Raw genomic sequence first — 18,841 nt, 5'->3', positions numbered from 1 at the left:
GGGCTTTTCCTGCCAGTGTGAATGTCAAATGTAAGAGCCTGCAGCGATCCTGATGTTTGTGCAATGCTCTCTCACCAGGGTTCCTCTGAATCTGCTGTGGCATTCACAATTGTTCTCGTAAGCCTCGAGAGTCTCCCAATCCGTGTGTACTTTGGTGTGAGATCGGAGGTCTGGGATGTTGTGGATTGACGTCTTGAAGTAGAAAGTCAGATCTTGCTTCTAACAGTTTTTTGGATGGCCCGCCTAAGCAAGTAGGTAGGTTTTTGGAAAATTTGAGAAATGTATTCTTTTCTGCTTAGCTTTTGTTATCAGTAAGTGTTGGTTTCAACACCATTTCGGTAATTTCATGAGCTCTCGTGTTACTGATGCTTTATTTGCCAAATGGTCAGTTTTAGGTGCCATTTTATTTGTAATAATTCACCATTAAAAATAACTTGGCTCACGGTCTCCAGGCAGTGAACCAAATGCTCGTTCAGGGACTTTTCTGCAAAGGTCTTTCTGCTCCTGCTCTTTCTGTGCTGATGCCTCAGCTGAACAGATAGAAGAAACATAATTTTTAAAATATTATTTCTATTTCTGAAAAGAACAAAGATCTAATTTGGGAAGTGGGAGTTAATGAAACCGAAATCTTGTGTGAAAGATTATGTTCACATTATAGGCTTGGAAAAAACCTTAACCCTCTCCTTCCCTGAAAGTGCCGATAGGATTTCTGTTGTCTTTCTGCATTGGAACAGTTATGTCTAAGACTTCATACTGAGTTAATTCAAGTTGGTCGCAAGTCTTGCACTGATCTCAGTTGACGAATCGGGCCATAGTGAAATTAACAACATAGACAATGTCTCTAGGAATAAATGCCAAGGAAACAGGAAAAGTGGCCTAAATTTCTACGTCTTTGACTTAGGTCAGGAAAAAAAAAACACAACAGGGACAGTGTTCTTTTCACAGAGAAATGGTCAGGAAGCACAAAGTGTGAAATAAATCAATTATGTATTTTCACTTTTGCTTATTGGAAAGCAGTGAGAACCTCTTTTCCTGCCTACTGCCACCATGAGGAAGGAAGGGCTGAACTGAAAAACATTTGAGTTTTAACTTTTATCTTTTCTACTAACCTTTTATGTGACTCTGAGCAAGTGACTGATCATTTTTTTAGCCTTACTTGTTCTCATTTGCAATATGAGGATAGGAAGCCTTTTTGTTAGCCTTAAACGTTATCTAGCCTTATCTAGCACTAATCATCACTAAACCCCTAAAAAACTGAAGTTAACCTTTTTGTCGAAGTTACTCTCTTCCTGGGGAGCAAAGAGAGATGAGCACCTACAGAGCCGAGCCATGGGATGGGATGAGTTGTCATGTGAACCTGCCCATCTCCTTTGACTGTACGAGGAGACTTTATGACCAGTTCTTAGCCAGTGCCTCATTTTTTACACAGGGGACTGTAAGCATGGACACTCTGTACAACACCTAGCATGACTGGGGTCCCACTCTATTTATTTTGATTTGTAATAAGAAATATGAACTGGAAACAATGATATCATGGGAGGGTTAGAAGACCCTATCTGGGTAGTTCCTAAGACTCTTATGACTTCTGGGATCTGTAAAACAGGATCACTTGTATGATACCCTCATTAGAAAAATGAATTCAAATATTCACCCATAGGATTTGCAGACACTTGGACAAACCAAGGTTAATAAAAATGCATCACTGGTAACAGACTTGTTCTTGAAAAAAATTTTTAGGCCAGTTTTACCCAACATCATTCTGCAGGTAATTTGCACCGCTGTGTGCATGTGCAATGTGACATGTTTCCGCTAAGCCCAGACCCACTTCCATCTCAGTGCAGAAATCATGTCAAACACATGGTTTGGCAGAAGTCAAACTGAAAGTACAAAGCGGGTAACCAACTGGCATTCATACCTTGTAGGTTTATTGAACTGGAGATGAATAGACTTGCTGTTTTCAGATGAAGAGAGCACTTGTATAAGAGTTGTAATGAAAGAGAAAAAAAGTGAATTCAGGCTTGCTTGAAATAATGGGAATTAGACATAGAGTCACCACCAGCAGCTTTATGGACCAGGGATGCTGGGTAACATGGTGGGCCTGCAGAAGTCCAGATACCCTGGTTTTAGTGGCCCGGGATTTCACCCACCTCAAACTGCATAGCTGCAACATTGAATCAGCTTTTGTTGCCGGAAAATATTTATGATTGTGAGAACAGAAACCTTAAAAACAAAACAAAATAAAAAAAACCAAAACCCACGCTGGGATTTTCTTCTGTGTGTGTATGTGTATTATTTCTGGCTACCATGGCATTTTTCCTATGAAATTTGGCTTTGTTCAGTTGATAGTATCACTTTGGTCAAACCAACTACATTTCCAGACCTGGGCTGCACAGACCATTACTGAGGTGAACAGAGGGTTTTTTAACAAATAACCTCATTAAGCTGTTGTGCTTTTTGCTCAGCAAGAAATGTTCAGTGGGCAGTGTCACAGTTCTCCTCAAACCAAGTGGAATTTGCCCACCTTTTCATGAGGTGCTTCTTTTCTCTTGTCACATGTTCTGTGCTGTTTACCACACTTGAGTTACAGATGGTAATTTTAATTTGAAACCCCAAATGTAATCAATTCAGCAGATTAGTATTTGGCCGGGATTGAGTGCTGAGATTGTTCAGTTGACTATTATGGAAAACACATCAGCCAGCCTCATCCCTGACCAGAGAGCAGTGGTTCCATCCCCTTACAAACAAAGCCTTTGTTATGTCTTCCTTGCACTGTGACTCTGGTCTCTACTGTGCATTTGTTTCCAAAGCAAAACAAAGCATTCATAATCCTTGGCAGTTCGAATATTTCAACTTGGATTCCCCTGTTATACAATTTACCTACTGGCTGATTGAATGTAAGAGATGACCTCACTGCTGAGGAACAGTAAGTTTTCAGATGCCTTCAGCCCTGTTTGTTTCTAGAGCAGCTTTAGCCAAGAGTGAACTGTAAAGCAGTCTCTAAGGATCAGGGTGCTAGTGCTGCTACCACACTCTCTATGCTATGGAAGGACTCAAGCTTGCTCATTTGGATATAGTTTTCAATAGATCCCAGAGTCTGGCACTTTGGTTAAGTTTGGGTTATACCATTGTTACACATTCAAGAGAACAAGGGCTTCTTTTTTTATTGTAGGTTTGGAAAAATTTACTCGTTATGTTTATTTGGAGTCTCCAAACATAAATAGGATAATATATATACTCACAACTATTTATTACTAGATAAATTATAGTCTGTATTATTTAACTACATTTTCCAAACATGGACATACACAAATGCATTATTTATATTCACTGTGATGAAACTGTAGAGGGGTATGGATAATCAATGTATATCACACAGCTTTTGACTGTTCTAACTGTATTCTGCCTGTTGCTTTCCTCCCGGTTATTTATAACATGTCTAGACTTCTATCAGATTTAATGAAAAAAATCATAACGGCAACAAAGACTTCATTTTTCCTCCAAATGCGCACTAAACTGACGCTGGCTTGGAGTGCAGGATGAACATCTTCCTACAACGTAGACAGTCTGGAAGTCCCGTCATGTTGCAGGATATGTACTAGGGACAGATTTGAGCTTTACAGTGTAGCCTTCACGAAACTTAATTTTCCAATGGGTCATGTGGTATCACTTTCTCATTATTTTGGCCACTCTGTTTAGACAGGTTTTAAGTGTTTCATTTTTTTATTCCCAGGTGTTGAAAACAAGATCCAAAGAAGCCTAGCAGAGGAAAGTAGGAGAATAACATGCAAAAGGCTATAAGGTACTGGGCTGCTCTCTCTTCTTTTTTTTTTTAAATTTTTTTTCCTGTCCTATGTCAGTGTGAACTGCATGATCTGTTAACCATTGGTCAGGATGGGGTCTTCAAAAAAGCAACTACTAATTTAGAAAATGGATAGACTACCCGAGTAAAGACTGCACCAGTATTAGGCCCGAAAGATGAGCAATGAATGACTCTTACTTTTTGGATTAATATTTGTAGGATTAACATATAAATTTGAAAGTTGAAAGAGAGCGAGAGGAAGTGAAAATGGAAAGAATGACACTTTTGTACAGCATCTGCTGCCAACCATTTGGTTTCTCTGAGAGTGCATTTTTTGACATTTAGCAACAATTATTTGGTTTATTTTAGTATTTGAGGATGTCGAGGCCGTGACCAAGACTGGAGATTTGTTATGAATTACACCCTGGACATGTAGGGACAGCTCTGCTCATAGGACTTGCAGAGTGTAGGAACAAAAATAAAGACACACAAAGGTGCTATTTGTTTCCATGGGGTGATGGAAAAGGTCAAACAGCAGGTCACTGGAACAGCCAAGAGTAAAGCCCAAGTGTGCTGACTCCTGGTCTTGTGTCCTGCTTACTAAACTTTGCCTCCTTTAGCAGGAAAATGGCAGCCAAAATAGTCTGGGGTGGGAACAGCGGTGGGAAAGATGCAGAGAAAAAAACATGTTCAGCTTTTTATGAAGCTGCCATAATCATGATTTGTCACTAGCAGCGACAAAACTACCCGTGCAGTTTCTGTCTGTCTTTGCTAGTAGGTCTTGGCTTCTCATGCTCCCTTTATTTCGACAGTTCTCTCTGCATAGTGACTATACAGTCTGATACATCATTTGATTGTTTTATAACTTGCCGGTGATGAATAGTGTATACACCCAATAGCAATATATGAAATTAGGCATCTTTAAGTGGTGACGTGATGGAAATTTAAAGCCTGGCAAATCATCTTTTCAGGAAGAGTTGGACAAATGTTCCGTCTGTCCTCCTGAAGCCTTTACACATTGGCACATGTACAGTGGTTGCCATAATCTTTTATTACCACTATTTTTCCATTTCTGACAGTGAACAATACCATGATATCTGCAGCATTCATTGTGTTCACTGTAGGAAATGGATAAAGCATATTATGCATACGGTAATAAAGCAAAGTGCCTGCCAGCTCCGAAGACGTATCTGATAAATACTGTGTCGGTAAGAATTAACATGCTCAGGGTATGGTACGAGTGTTGGGCTTGGAGTGATTCTCCTGAACAATGAGTTGATTTAACTTTTACCATTTACCACCGAGACCTAGATTTATGTGCTTATAGTCATTTCTATGTCAATATGTCAGTGCTTAGAGCAGATCAGTTCCCTCTGAAGTAGGCAGGAATGATCAGATTTCCTCTTTACTGATGGGTGAACTGGAGCCACAGAAAGACTTCATGATTTGTTCACACAGCCAGCCAAGATGAAACAAGGGATTCCCAATTCCCAGTTTGTTGTTCTAGTGATTGGTGGAGTCTGTTTCCATTCCCAAGAAGTAATGTCTGTCCTAAAACCATTAAGAACACTCCTTCCTATTCTATATTCCAAACTAGAACAAACTGTACTGATCTGACCCCAGTTGTGAAGCTATAAATTTCATTTACAAGGTCATTTATATGGGAGGAGAAGTAGTGTCAAAATACAAGAATCTATGCAAGGAGAAAACAGAAGAGGCATAGATAACATAACCCCTATAAAATGTCTCCACATGTGATTTGTGTGGAAACAGTTGCTCTGAGATCAGAAGGAAATCTGTTGCTTTTGGCAAAACTGGTAATTCTACAGCTCAGTAGTTATTAGGGCCTCTGTGCGATACTTTCTGAGCTATTGACTTAAAGACTTCCTGTTTTGTAGCTTTCGGTCCTGTCAAGATGTGTGCCTTAGCGTGATTCAGTTCTGTTGTTATAATGATATCAAGATTTACAATGAACTGGTAAAAGATTAAAAGATAGTATGACAGTAAGCATAAAGATGAACATAGTCTGGAATGGAAAGTAGAAGAGTACAGAAGAACATTTCAGACTGGATGTTGATTTAGCAGTATTTTAGGGTCTCCATGTTTTCTCTAACTCCATCAGTCCGGTAAGCCTCTCCTCACTGTAGCACTCATTAGCACTCAAAAACCCTTTCTTCCCCTGTCAGCTAGCTGTTGTAGTGCAGCGTGGTCTAAAACATTTGCAAAAGGAGATGGAAATTACCAAATTAAATTGATCAGATTTGAAAAATATTAATGATGTCACTACAGAAGTAACTAGGGGGTACGATACCTAGAGTTCTGTGCTAAGTGCTGACACAGTTAAGTATGCACACTTGTGGTAGCTACTCTAAGCGATGTTAGGCACAATAGGGAACAACCATCTCTGTTTTAAGTTCTGGACCCACAGGGCTCGTTTTGAAGCAATAAAGACAATTACAGCCACATTCCTGTGGAACGAGAGATGAACAATAAACTATTATTTGGCAAAAGGATCTGACCATGCAAGGTCTTCAAAAGGCAGTAAAGGGCCTGACCATCAGTGGGAAACACTACAAAATCTTCCTCTTTGAAAAACTTGTGAAAGTAAAACCATACTGACAGTGTCCTATCTCAAGATTCTCCAACCCTGCCAAAACCCAATCTACCTCATACTAAATAACAACAAAAAAGCCATTAAATCAAAAACATTATGTCAAAGCAGAGTTCTTAGCTCCCAAAGACAAGGTGGATAGAAACCAATCTTTTATGGACACTGTGCGCGCTTTCAATTTTTGTCAATTTTATGCATCAGGGTACTCAGGTGCTACTGAAACATGGTACCGTAAAAGAGAGAGATCAAGTAAATAGCATTAAAAAGCACAGTAGAACCAGGTATTTTACCAGCAGTGCTTGAGGTGTTGGACAGCACTTCATCTACAAGTTCAGCTTCTTTTTCCCGAGTAATGTAGCATCCATCTCAAGGAAATAGATCCAAGCATGAGTAGAGTTCTCATCTGAGGTTTATCCACACTCCAAAGAAAATATTAGCAAGCTAGGGAGAGCATGGCAAATTCCCATTGATCTGCAAGGCGAACCAGGAGGGACATGTCGTGCTTGTATGAGCTCTGTGTTAGAACTAATAGAAATGTTAAAACAGGAGATTTCTGTTCTGTGTGCACTTCACCAGAAACATACTCAAAGAGAACTGGAAGAGATCTGCTTTTCCATACAGCGTCACACTCTGTAATTAAGTCACGACGCAGCACAATTCTAGTACTGACTGAAGCATCATGTGGGCACTTATTTTCCCCACCAGTTGATGACTAGAGTAGTCGATCTAAATTCATGATTTACAAATTCATGATTTACCGTTCCTTGTTAGGCTACAGCTTCCAAACTGCCTGGCAATGTTTTTGGTAAAAGAGGCAGGCTCCAAAATTAAGACTTCGAATGCCTCTAAGTGACAAGAGTCACTCTAAGTCTTACGTGTCAGTAGAAAGAAAAAAACCCCCAAACAACTCGGAACTGCTTCCTTTTCTTAGCTAGGACATATGAGGAGGGAAACCTAGGTTCTGATGAAACTAGTGGGAATTTTCCTTTTGTCTTCCGAGGGGACAAGACTTTACCCGGGCCTCAACAGCAGTCAAGACTGAAAGAGCAAGTCAAGTGCCTCTTGTTCAACTGTGTAGGCAAACACCGGGCTAAGCAGGGTAATCTGGGCATACTTCAGTATTTCTTCTCCAACCACTGGAAAGATGAGGGAGCTTCAGGCTGTTTTGGAAAATGGAGCTCTGACTCAAATGTCAGAAATTAAAAATAAAAAAGTGTGAATGGATGAATGAATGGAATGAAATGATGGACTAGCTCATAAACTTACAGTTTCTCACCTGGTCTCCTCCACAGTATAAAGTCACCTTCCTTCTTTCAGTGGCAGTTTTGTTGTCACATGTAGTTAATAGTCTAATTAAATAAACATAGATTTGGCATGAGATTTATGCTGGCCTCTCTCTCACATGCATGGAATAAGTGAAGAGATACCTGTCTGACCTGGCCCGATGACACATGGGACCAATCAGTCAAAGGGTTTGCTTTACAGAATAGTTGTTTAGATAGCAATTCACAAGATTTACAGAGGCGATAAATTAGACTGCACTCCCAACCACATCATCTCCCTTGCTTGTCTTAAGGTCGAAAGGGGAAAAAAACATTTACTAACGGATAGGGGACTGGGTGGGAGCTGAGCTCTCACTCCCGCTCTGCCACAGAAGTACTTGTATGTATAGCTGGTTTAGGCTGCATTTATATCTGGGAATCAGAGACTTCTGACTGTGCTGCTGAATTTGATGCATGCATGGGCACTCAGAAAGGTGCTGATTTAATAACTCTTGAACTCTGTAGAGGTTCTTCAAGGGATGTCGAAGCAGCTTTGGAAAAAAAGTTTATTTCTGTTGGTTTTGGGAGAAGAGAGGTTCAGTGGCAGCAAACGTTCTGTAATAGACTGGGATTTTTGTATTGTGCTTAAAAAAAAAAGAGAAAAATATCTATTTTGAGCTGTTATTAATTGTCACTGTGCAATTGAAAGGTCAAACCTGATGTTCTTGCTCAAGCAAAACCTTTCTCAAAGCCAATGGAGTTTTGCCTGAGAAAATACTGGATAGAAGCATGCACAAATGTCAGCATTGGGACTGGATTTGAACTGTATTCAGGCACTAGTTAAGAGAGTTCCAGAATAAGCTCTAAATGTAGAAATAATGCTGTCTTTAAAGGGTACTTCTACATAAGAAATACGGGGTGATATCCTCCATTTACAAACTCTGAGGAAGGAGAACGAGTGGCTGTAATTCATGGCTCTCTTCCCTTGGTCCTAGAGGTGCCAGTTGTCAAGGTGTTATTAAATTAGTCTAAGGTCAGTCTAAATGCTTCTCCAAAAAGTGCCAGCTGGCTGTCCACATCCTGACCCTGTTCTCCACTCCTGAGCAGGTGGTATCAGGCTGACTTTAAAATTCAGGCCTGTTTGCAGTGCCTTTGCATCCATTCTTCCCGCATGTGCATGAAGCAGCAAGAGCATGTACAGTGTGATTAGCAATATACGATGCAGCAACCAGAAAGGTGCTGGATGAATCAGGATTTCATTTCTTTAGCAGCTGCGTACGCAGCTCTACTGCTTGTCTCTTTTCATCCTGAGCTTATGGTCCCACACCAAAACATGTGCCTCCTGCTGTCTGATCTCTTCTCCTGTGATCATAGAATCAGAGGGTTGGAAGGGACCTCTGGAGATCATCTAGTCCAACCCCCCTGCCAGCGCAGGGTGATCCTTTTTCTGTAAGGTTCACAAGACCATTCTATATAGGACTACACTAACACTGGCTGAAACATTTCTCATTTCTGTGTAAAGTTCCTAACTTGACCTTTGCAGATCTAGTCTAAGTAACCAATCTTGGGATGGAAAAAGTAATGATTAATTTTTGTAAACAATTTACACAATGCAGTGTACTAAATTAAATAATGAAACGTTAACGGCAAGCTTCTCGTAAGTTATTTTGGGAGGGAAATGGCAAAGAAGTTCACAAGTCCTTTCAAATAAATCTGAGAATATCTCACAAACAAAAGAAAAGAGTTGGAGATTTTCCAAGAGATTTATTTTACTGCTTAGCTCTATTCCTGTCCAAAAGGTTGGGACAATGAACAGCCACTTCTTGCTTTCGCAATTTTAATTTCTAAATAGGATGGGTTACGGAGTATTGAGTAGATGGTGGGTATTCCTGCATTGAGTGATGTCTCCTGGAAGTAGGATCAAATGTTTGCAAGTCTCATATCGTTCTGATATCTATGAATGAGACCTTCATGCTGACTGTTCATATTGATCTTTTATCTACTTCAGTTATGTTGGAAGGCATGATGGATGGAGGTGAAGGCATACGGGGGGATTCTTGACTCTTAAAATAATATTAATAGTAATTATAATATTAAAGGCTGGAAAGACTGAACCAGATACCAGCTATCCTTGTGGTAAAGCGTGACATAGTCTCTGTATAGAGACTGTTTCCATACACTAACTATTCAAAGAGAAAGATAAACTGGAGTAAATAAATAACAGTCCTATGCATCAAAAGATGAAAGAAGTTCAGGTTCTTCTCCTCAATAAAGTGAAGTGCCATGTTCACTGTGTGCAATTTTCTAAGGGTCAAAAGATTGTAATCATGGAGTTTTCTCTACTGTGACAGATGAAGGTATAAAAAGAAACAATAAATAGAAGAAGAGGGATCCATTCAAAGTAGAAGTAAGGCTGCATTTTTAACAATGAGGTTATTTAACAAGTCTGGAAAAATTTATCCAGGAACATAGTGGATGTCCATCACTGGAAGTCTTTAAATCAAGAATGGATGTCTTTCTGAAAACTGTTCTTGTTGCTGTAGCAGGAGTTATAGGCTTTGAAATTCCATGGTTTGTGTCATCCAGGAAGCCAGAGTAGATGATTGTGTTTGGTCTCTAGTGGCCTTCCAGTCCCCGCAAAGCATTCAGCTGGATTGCTACTTGCAGCATGCGTGGAAGAGGAAAAGCAACATTTCTCATATCTGGACACTAGATGACAAGTGGTTTCCACTGGAGTTACAGATGAGGTTTCCTTTAATTTTCCAAGCAGTGCATTAATTTTTCAGGGAACAGGGAAACTGCCAAAGGACCTTTTGATTATTTTAAATTTCATTATAGCAGCCTTTCCACTCCTCCCGCTTGTCTCCCCTCCAAACTCAGTGTGGAGGTAAACAATGCATAGTAGCGGTGTGTTGGTCCAAATATGAAAACACTGGCACCGAATAACCGTGTTTGCATTGGGCATCCTTTAAATGACATTAATAAAAATTTCACTGAATTTCTCTGAGTACTCTGAAATGAGTTTTGAAAGAAAACAGCTTTCTGCAATTTGAAAAAAAAATAAATATATATTTCATTTGCAAATGGCATATATTGACTGAGGTTGGCCATAATATTCATGAATAACCATAGAAACATAACGGATGGGATCTACACACTTACTTCCAAACTTCATTGCCAGAATGAGTATATTCATGTAACACTCCTAATCTGATATACCAGGTAATGGCAAATCCTACATACACGAAAGAGAAGAAACAAACAGAGGCATTCCTTAGTGGTGTTCTTCTGCAAATAGACCAACATTATGCACACACTTTGAACAGACCATAGCCAATTAATTAAACCACAGAATATCTGCAAATATTTACTTGATGGCTGTGGTTTGAAAAAGCTGTAGCAGTATATAAAATAGATTTGCTTTACATTTCAACAGACTTGTAAACGATAGGGAAAAAAAACAGGAAAAAACTAAAATGAAAACAAATAGGTTATGTTTCCAAAATCCTACCAAATATGTGATCCACTGAAATTATCAGGCCGTTAACTGCTTGTAAATCTGCCTAGACCAGGGTTGTGAAATTATTTTTAGTATGAGAGCAGAAACCTTTCTAATGCTACCATCGTGGCACCGTGTCAGCTGAGTAAGAGGCAGCAAGAATGGCATAAGAATCAACTGGGCAACCTGAGAACAAGGCTGTTTAGCAATACAGAACTGTCTTTCCAAATAGAGGAAGAAGAATACTGATGTCATTGTGTTTATAACCTGCAAACTTCTGAAATCCTAGGGAGAGTACATCTGAGGACAATGCCATGGCTTTACATAGTCCGACTAACAGATACGTAATTTTTGAAGAGTGTCAAGAACTCTTGCTCAGGTGCTTAATAGAGTGTGTCAGAGTTTTGCTGTCCTTAGTGGAAGTGGTACCTTCCCAGTACAGCAATGCAGAGGCACTTCTGAAAATCTTGTCTGCAATTTATTTTAAAAATGAAACTTTAGGTTTATAATCTCAGTTCTGTGAAAAATGTCAAAGATGGAAAAAAGTATTAGGCCCTGCATTTGTGCAGAAACAGATGTGACAGTTCTACCTGATTCATTCTGAGGGAAACCAGCATAGTTTTATGCAAATGAAATTGCTCAGAAGTATATGAAGGCCTGAAAAATTAAACTGAGGGAGGTGAAAACTGGCTTTTGAACATCAAACTAAAAAGAACTTCTTACTTAACTTTGTAAATCATAACAATTCCATTTCTCCAAGCTACTCAAACAAATTGAGCTTTGTCTTCCAGGCCAATGGAAACATATTATACAGTGCTGTTGCAAAGTAAAATGGCTTCAGCGACTTTATGGGAAGGGGAAAGGTTCCCGGGCTTTCTGTTCCCAATCCAGTTTAATTTGAAGTCTCATGCTCAGTTTCACTTTCAGAGTGCCCTAAGAGAAAATATAATTTAGACTAGAGCTGCATTCACAAGTTAATGACACTGACTGTAATCCTTCAAAATGATGGATACTGGAATTTTCCCCCTTTACCGGAGGAATCGCATTTCTCAGTGTCACATAAGGCAAAGAAACAAACATGCAGAAACAGCAACTGGCCCTCAAATCTTTGAAGATACGTTTGTGTTTCCGAAGCTGAAGTAATTTTCCTGACAGAAATCATTGTGACCTAAAGTTAGAACTCCTGTGTCTGTGCCCTTTCTACTGTGTTGACCTTGTTACAGATGCAATCCTATGCATTACAGAAAAAAATGGGAACTGTGTGGGAAGCAGAGAGAAATGATCAAGCAGGCTAGGGTTTGTCTCTTGAGGCACAGGAAAAGCTTAGACACAAAGCCCGGTTCTTCTTGTCTGTCTCATGTTCTGCATGTTGCGAGCCATCAGCAAATGTTTGAATGCAAGTATTTTTTGGTTTTGACTCGTTTCGCAGTATTGTATCTGCTTTTGCTTTATTTTGCATGGGTTGATTTACTCCCGTTGCTTTGCTACACATTCACTATGCACACAAGGAGGTCCTTGCTGAAAGGCAATATCCTCAAAACATTCCACAGGAACCTTTAAGGGTAAGAAATTGATGTTTTTGCCTGAAACAGGTGACGGAAGGATACAGAGCCATGCTGATCCCTTCCTTCGGTAGCAGAAACAATAGTAGCAAGAAGGAGGCCTAAGAGGGATCTACTTTTCACAGATAACACAGGGAAGGTTATTTCCCTTAGACTAATCAAACTGTAGAGCCAAACTCTGCATCTCCACACAGCTGTCTGTGTCCTCTATTGGACCTAGATGGGAAAGATAATTCTGTCATTTTGAGACTATTGGATGGGCACAGTCCTCACACCTCAAGCTCACCACTATCAAACACAACAAAGGTCAGAAACCCTAAAAACATTGAAAGCAACAGCTAGTAGACAGCAGTACGTCTCTCCTGGCTAATAAAAGCAGGTGGAAACAGCTGTGCGGGCTGCTAATAGAACTACTCAGTGTCTCCTTCAAAGAAGGTGCACATCAAACTCATGGAAAAATATAAGGGTTTAGGCACTCAGACACGAGCACTCAGCCCTGAGGGACTAAGAATCATGAAGTCTTTGCAACACAGGGCATAACTGGATGCATGTTGCACTCAGAACTAACTGTTAGAGTCTTCACGAGGTTATTTCTCTTCCAGATGACGGTTTTCCGTTCAACGTTAGTGGAAGCATCGTGCGCAGAGATGGTTTTATGTAACTATACAGTGTCTTACGGCCACAGACAGAGTTGAAACCTCTGTGCTTACGTTGTCAGACTTTGCTGCAGCGCTCTAACGTAGTACTTTGTGTCGGAGTGAAGTACAAGGTATTACTATTATGATATAGTAGGGGCAGTATCCCCAACAATCTGGACAAGAATATTAACTGGAATAATATTAGTAGCTTTTCATGCCCCTTTAGTGCTGGTGTATCTAGTCTGAGGCATATCTACTATACTACTAAGTAGTATACTACTATACTACTATAATACTAAGGTATTACAGTGTTGGGTGGAGGTCTAGTGCTGTCCGTTATTTCCCTTATTTGTGATTTCCATGATGTGGAGGGGACAGGAGGGGTGAAATAATCAGGTGACTTTCCTGCCGTCTCTGTTCTCTGCTCTTCTCAGGTGCGCCCCTCCAGAAATCTTCCCTTACCACTAGGTTTCTTCCCTTTAAACGGGCAGGGAATAATACCAAGAAAAAACATAATAAAAGGAAGGCTACTTCTTTGTTGGTGTTTTGGGGATCATTTGTGTGTAAAGGCATTTAACGTTTGTTTTTGCAAAGAGATATTTACCTTAAACCACAGACAATTGACAAACAAGCTGGAGTAGGTTACTGGATTGTATCAAGACTGTTTGTTGATGCGTTGACGTTTGGTGTCGTGACTCCATTAATCAAAAATATTTTGGAGGAAATTCTTCCTGGTTCATTCATCCACAAATAACTTAGACTGGGAGCAGTAGGTCTAAACCTCTTTGGCAGACTGAAATCGAGGAGCATGATGAACAGCTAGCCTGGCTCCTGAGTGACCAGACACCCACTGCTTACCAAGGGTCTCTTTTTTTTTTTTAAGGCATGCAGTTAGTCTGTTGTGCCCAGAGGGAGCTCACAGTAGATATTTGTGAATGATAAAATAAAAAGGGGCTGAGGGCCCAGGGACTTGACAGAGGATCTTAGGTGAAAGAAAGCGCAGTTGTTAACCTTCTTGTGCCTGATATGTGGTTTGTCAATTAGGCAGCAGAAGCTGAGTTGGTTGTATATTGACCTACAAGCATTAAACAACTGGCTGGGAGCCATATCCTGTGAAGACTGTACTGTCCTTTTGATTTGAAAAGCAGCACCACAGTTGTGGTTCCACTTATGGTTTTTGAAGCACAGGCTTTAATAAAAAAAAAAAAAAAGAGAAAGAAAAGTATCTTTCACCAGGTGCACTTTGACTATTTATTTGGAAAAAATAAAGAGGATTTTGCACAGAAGTATCCATAGTTTTCCAAGGGTTATTAACATGCATAGCCATGCCTGGCTTGACCGTGCAGTATGCTCCTAGACAGAATGACAAAGCTGGAAAAATGAAGTCAAGGAAATATGAGCTGATTTATTTTTTATGTGTAACAAGCTAAACCTTGATCCAGTGCATCTGTGGAGCAAAAGAATATTTATTCAGTTTTGCCATCAAAAACACTGAGAAACACATGAGGTGAGTGTGAATTGTCTCAGCTGAACTCATGTATTCTCCAGACATAATTAAACACTGGCCCAATGTTTAACGTGGGCTACTTAATTGGATGTCAGAAATTCCACATTTGGAGGTTCAGTTTGACCTTTAGTTACATAAAAGAAGCATTTAAGAGTCTCCAGTGAGTGTCAGTGTCTGAATGCAGATGCCTTATTTGAAAACTTTGTGCTCCTTTACAATGATGCATTCCAGGAGGAGAAAGCCCTGATCCTGCAAACAGTTTGAAGCAGGCTTCAGCTTGCTGCCGCTGACACCAGCTTGCTGGAATCCACTCGTTCCAGGGAATGGTACGCTAGTAAAGACAAGCACGTGTGGAAGCAGTTGCAGGGTTCAGGTCTAAATTAGCATGAGATTTTTCTCCCATCTAAATATACTGAAAATTTGAGAATATGCTTTAATTTCAAGGTGGAGAATCAAAAATGAGAAAGTGCTCAGACAGCCATCTTTCTCAAATGCCAGAGGATCCGTAGAGAAAAAAGCAAATCAATTACAGTGAGACTTTCAGTAAGTAGTAGAGCTTGTTAAAGCTCATGTCACCAGGTGAAAAATGGGACTTTGATATACACACAGGGTCATTTTTAATCCAGCTAGCGTGGAGGACATAAATAGCGCTGAAACCTGGCAAGATCACCTATAGCTCACACCATCCACCTAGGAAAGAACCAGGGGATATAGACAGGTATTCTTGCTCATAGCTATTGGAGAAGTCAGTAATCCCTAGTAAAGTGTCCCGAAGGAACACTTCTGGAACAAGGAAGTCTTAAAGCATCTTGAAGCTGTTTCCTCGATGAAGCTTTATCTATGCCCCAAGACCTGGAGAGACTCTTGCAGCTCCTGCTATCTCAAGCTTGACTCCTGTCAGTACATTGCACAGCAGGGTTAAAGCCAAGTGGAGCAGGTAATCTGCACGCTGCAAACACTGCTCCAGGAGACAGGCTCAGATAGGCTGTGGCTCGCATCAGCTACCTTTACACACAGCCTGTGATTCCCTTTCTGTAGTTGAAAACAGTCTTATTACAACACCAGGAAATTAACTCATAAAGGGAAATGGTTTGCTGACTGGTTTTTAAATGCTGTGAGCTGCTTACAAGGTTTAGGAATGATGTGAGAATCTCCAGACTCAGCTTTGGTTTCGAACATTGCTTGGATCTGTATGTGCAGGTCCTGGTTTACTATGATGTTACGCTGACACATGCAAAGTGATGTTCTTGTTCCCCTATTGATTTGTTTGGTCAATCAAATTAATGGAAAAATGTAGCTTTATGGGTAAAAATGTCATCAGTAAAAGGCATTGCTCACTGAAGTGTGCTCCTCACTTGCCAGCTACTACTTGGCAGGAATGAACAGGCAAAGTCATTAGTTTGGTACTTTCTGGAGAAGGATGCAACGTACTTCATACAAACTACAAAATCCAGGAGGATGCCAGACTACAAGTGTAGAGTCATTTTGTTTGCTGAGCCACAGGGGATGTTAAAAATCTGTAGATAATTTCTCTACTTTAAACAAACGTTTTTACTGTGTATGGCTTGCAATTCCCACAGCGCAGATGTCCATGAGAAAACAAAACTAGATGAAACCTGGTCTGTCAGTCAGTCGGCACTGAGTCTGCTTCTCTCACTTGAATTACATCCACAGTACTTGCTTGTGCAACTGTATATATGTAAGACAGTTTGAATTGGCTGGTCTAAGTGTATAAAGTGCTCTAGCAAACAGGGAATTCCCCAGGAGAGTTATATTTGTCTTTAGGAGTAATTATTTTTCTCATTGTATCTGTTTAAAAAAAAATAAAATTCACAGATAAAGAAATGGAAGTTCTTTCCAGGCAGAAAAAAAATTGCATCATAAATAATAGGTGGATTGGATAATTCTAGTGATTTGATTGTAACCTATGGAATATGCAGGGGAGCGATCTACAATCTTCTTATTTCTAGTGGTTCTTAAATCACAAGTTGGTCCTTGCAATATTATGACCAAAGCTTCAAAAGTCAAGACAGTTATAAAATAAAATACTTTCAAGCAAAAATAACTTGGGGTTCATGTTTCCAGGTTTTTCTCTGTAATTGCGTGGACCAAAAGCTAAAAGAAAAGAAACACCAAAGTTCTCAAGATTCCAAGAGCTGGGGCTTTCTTTTCTTTTCTTTTTTCTTTTTCTTTTTAGAAAAAGCCCACCCAGTATCAGAATAAGTAGCAAAAATCAGGAGTGTGGCAATCCTCTTGTCACACTGAATTTCCTGCACTTTTTTTTTTTAAACAGATGATGGCCCTGGTGAGAGGATGAGACTGTGTACAAATGTTTGTGGTTTAGAGCCCAGTTTTCCAAAGAGAAGTCCAGAATACACAATACGTCACCTGTTTGTACTCCAGCTCCATGAGGCAACTAAGACAGAATTATACAGCGTTTCCAGATCAGCTCTCCCGTGGGGCTTTAAAGCTGAGTTTTGGTCTCTGCAACACACAAAAATGTTTCCCCACATGAATTAAAATATTACTTCTTGGCTGTACAGCATGCTACAGGCTTTATCCACTGGTGTTACACTTTTATATCATTTTAACTATTCCCAAACTAAGGTGGGGAGCACGCGTTTGCCAGCGTAGTATTAGTCTGTCTTTGGCTAAGGAAGTATTTGCATTTCTTGTGATTACCGCTAAGCAGATTATTCACTGTTTATGTGAAGAAAATTTATGATGTCTTGCAAGGTTGCAATATACCTAACGAGTGACGGAGGGGATTTTGCCAAGTGGGGTTGCTCTACCTCCAATTTGATCAAATTTATGACTGGCTTTGGGAGCAGCAGAAATCAGACCTAGTGTGGATTTTTTAATTTGATGTTATGTGAGTTTAGAGCCCAAGTGAATACCTGGACATGGCAAAAGATGGATTGCTATTGTCTTCAGTAATACTGGAGGATATCCAGTGAAAAGCACCAACAAAGACTTCACTAAAATTAAGACTGATGCTGGCAGGTAGCTCTCCCTCTGTGCCTTTCTCCTGGGATTTACTTCCAGTCTGTGAAGGGAAGACTTATCCTGTGAGAATGAACAACTTTGTGATGGTACACAGACAGCGTCAGGCATCCCAAGGGGCACGTTTATTCTGCCCCGTGGTCATCCATATTGGGGCATCTGTTGGCTCCTTTCCTACTTGTGCTCCCTGCTCTGAAGACATACACAACATGTAGGCCATGTGCTGCTTCCCAAGACATGGAGGAAGTCCAACAAAGGTAGACTTGAGCAATCCTCCTGTGTCAGATTCCCGAATACAAAGAGGGAAGGAGCACAGAGCATGACTATTGCATACAGAAATGAAGAAGCTGGCAATAGATAGTTCAGGTTTTTGTTACATTTTTTACACACTTAATATAACGTAATCCCATTGATTATTATTTCTCTTTTAGTATTTACAACTAGTTCTAGTTCTTTAGCTCTAAGAGGTCTTTGGCCAGGTGGCTTTCAGCTCTCAAGTGATATTTATATGAGAGACAAGCTGTGGTCATCTTTTCAGATACATTGTGGTCATATTTTCAGTCAGGAATTAGGGCAAGAATAAGACTATTCTTTTCCTCTCTCCAGTTAGAAACGTTAGACAGGCATCTTTCTGGTGTCGTTTCATGTTTGTTCATTTTGGTGTGGACAATGGACAGTGTCAATCATGCTGCCGTGTCAGTAGAGCAGAAAGACTAGATGAGGAAGGGAATTGTTGTGCATGCTTAGACTCAAGGGAGTGCAAATAAATGGAGAAGGCTACTCGGAGCCACTGAGTGTTCCCTTTGTACATCGGACTGTGATTTTTGGCTTTTGAAGGCAAGTAGGTGGGCAAAACGGAGCAAAGGGGAGAGATTTTTCACTAGCCAGTTCCAAGCTCGCCTTTGCCAAGAAAGTAACTTTAAGTGCAAGCGGAAACCCAACAATATACAACTGCATGTT

At 40.2% G+C, this 18,841-nt stretch overlaps 1 protein-coding gene across 2 annotated transcripts in view; it reads left to right on the top strand.

Annotated features, from left to right (window-relative positions):
- The window catches only part of HAO1 (hydroxyacid oxidase 1), a 365,752-nt gene that overhangs the window by 52,021 nt on the left and 294,890 nt on the right, over nt 1-18,841 (top strand). Inside the window, exons 9-10 of one of the 2 annotated variants that reach the window (XR_008465484.1) lie at nt 79-255; nt 3,731-3,799. The gene's annotated coding sequence lies outside the window, so the exon portion shown is untranslated. The remainder of the gene's footprint in view (nt 1-78; nt 256-3,730; nt 3,800-18,841) is intronic. The other variant, XR_008465485.1, reaches the window with a different exon arrangement.

Source organism: Rissa tridactyla, chromosome 3, assembly GCF_028500815.1.
Source record: "Rissa tridactyla isolate bRisTri1 chromosome 3, bRisTri1.patW.cur.20221130, whole genome shotgun sequence".
Taxonomy (NCBI): Eukaryota; Metazoa; Chordata; class Aves; order Charadriiformes; family Laridae; genus Rissa; species Rissa tridactyla.
Note: the sequence above shows the minus strand (reverse complement) of the source record. Positions and strands in the feature narration are given on the sequence as shown.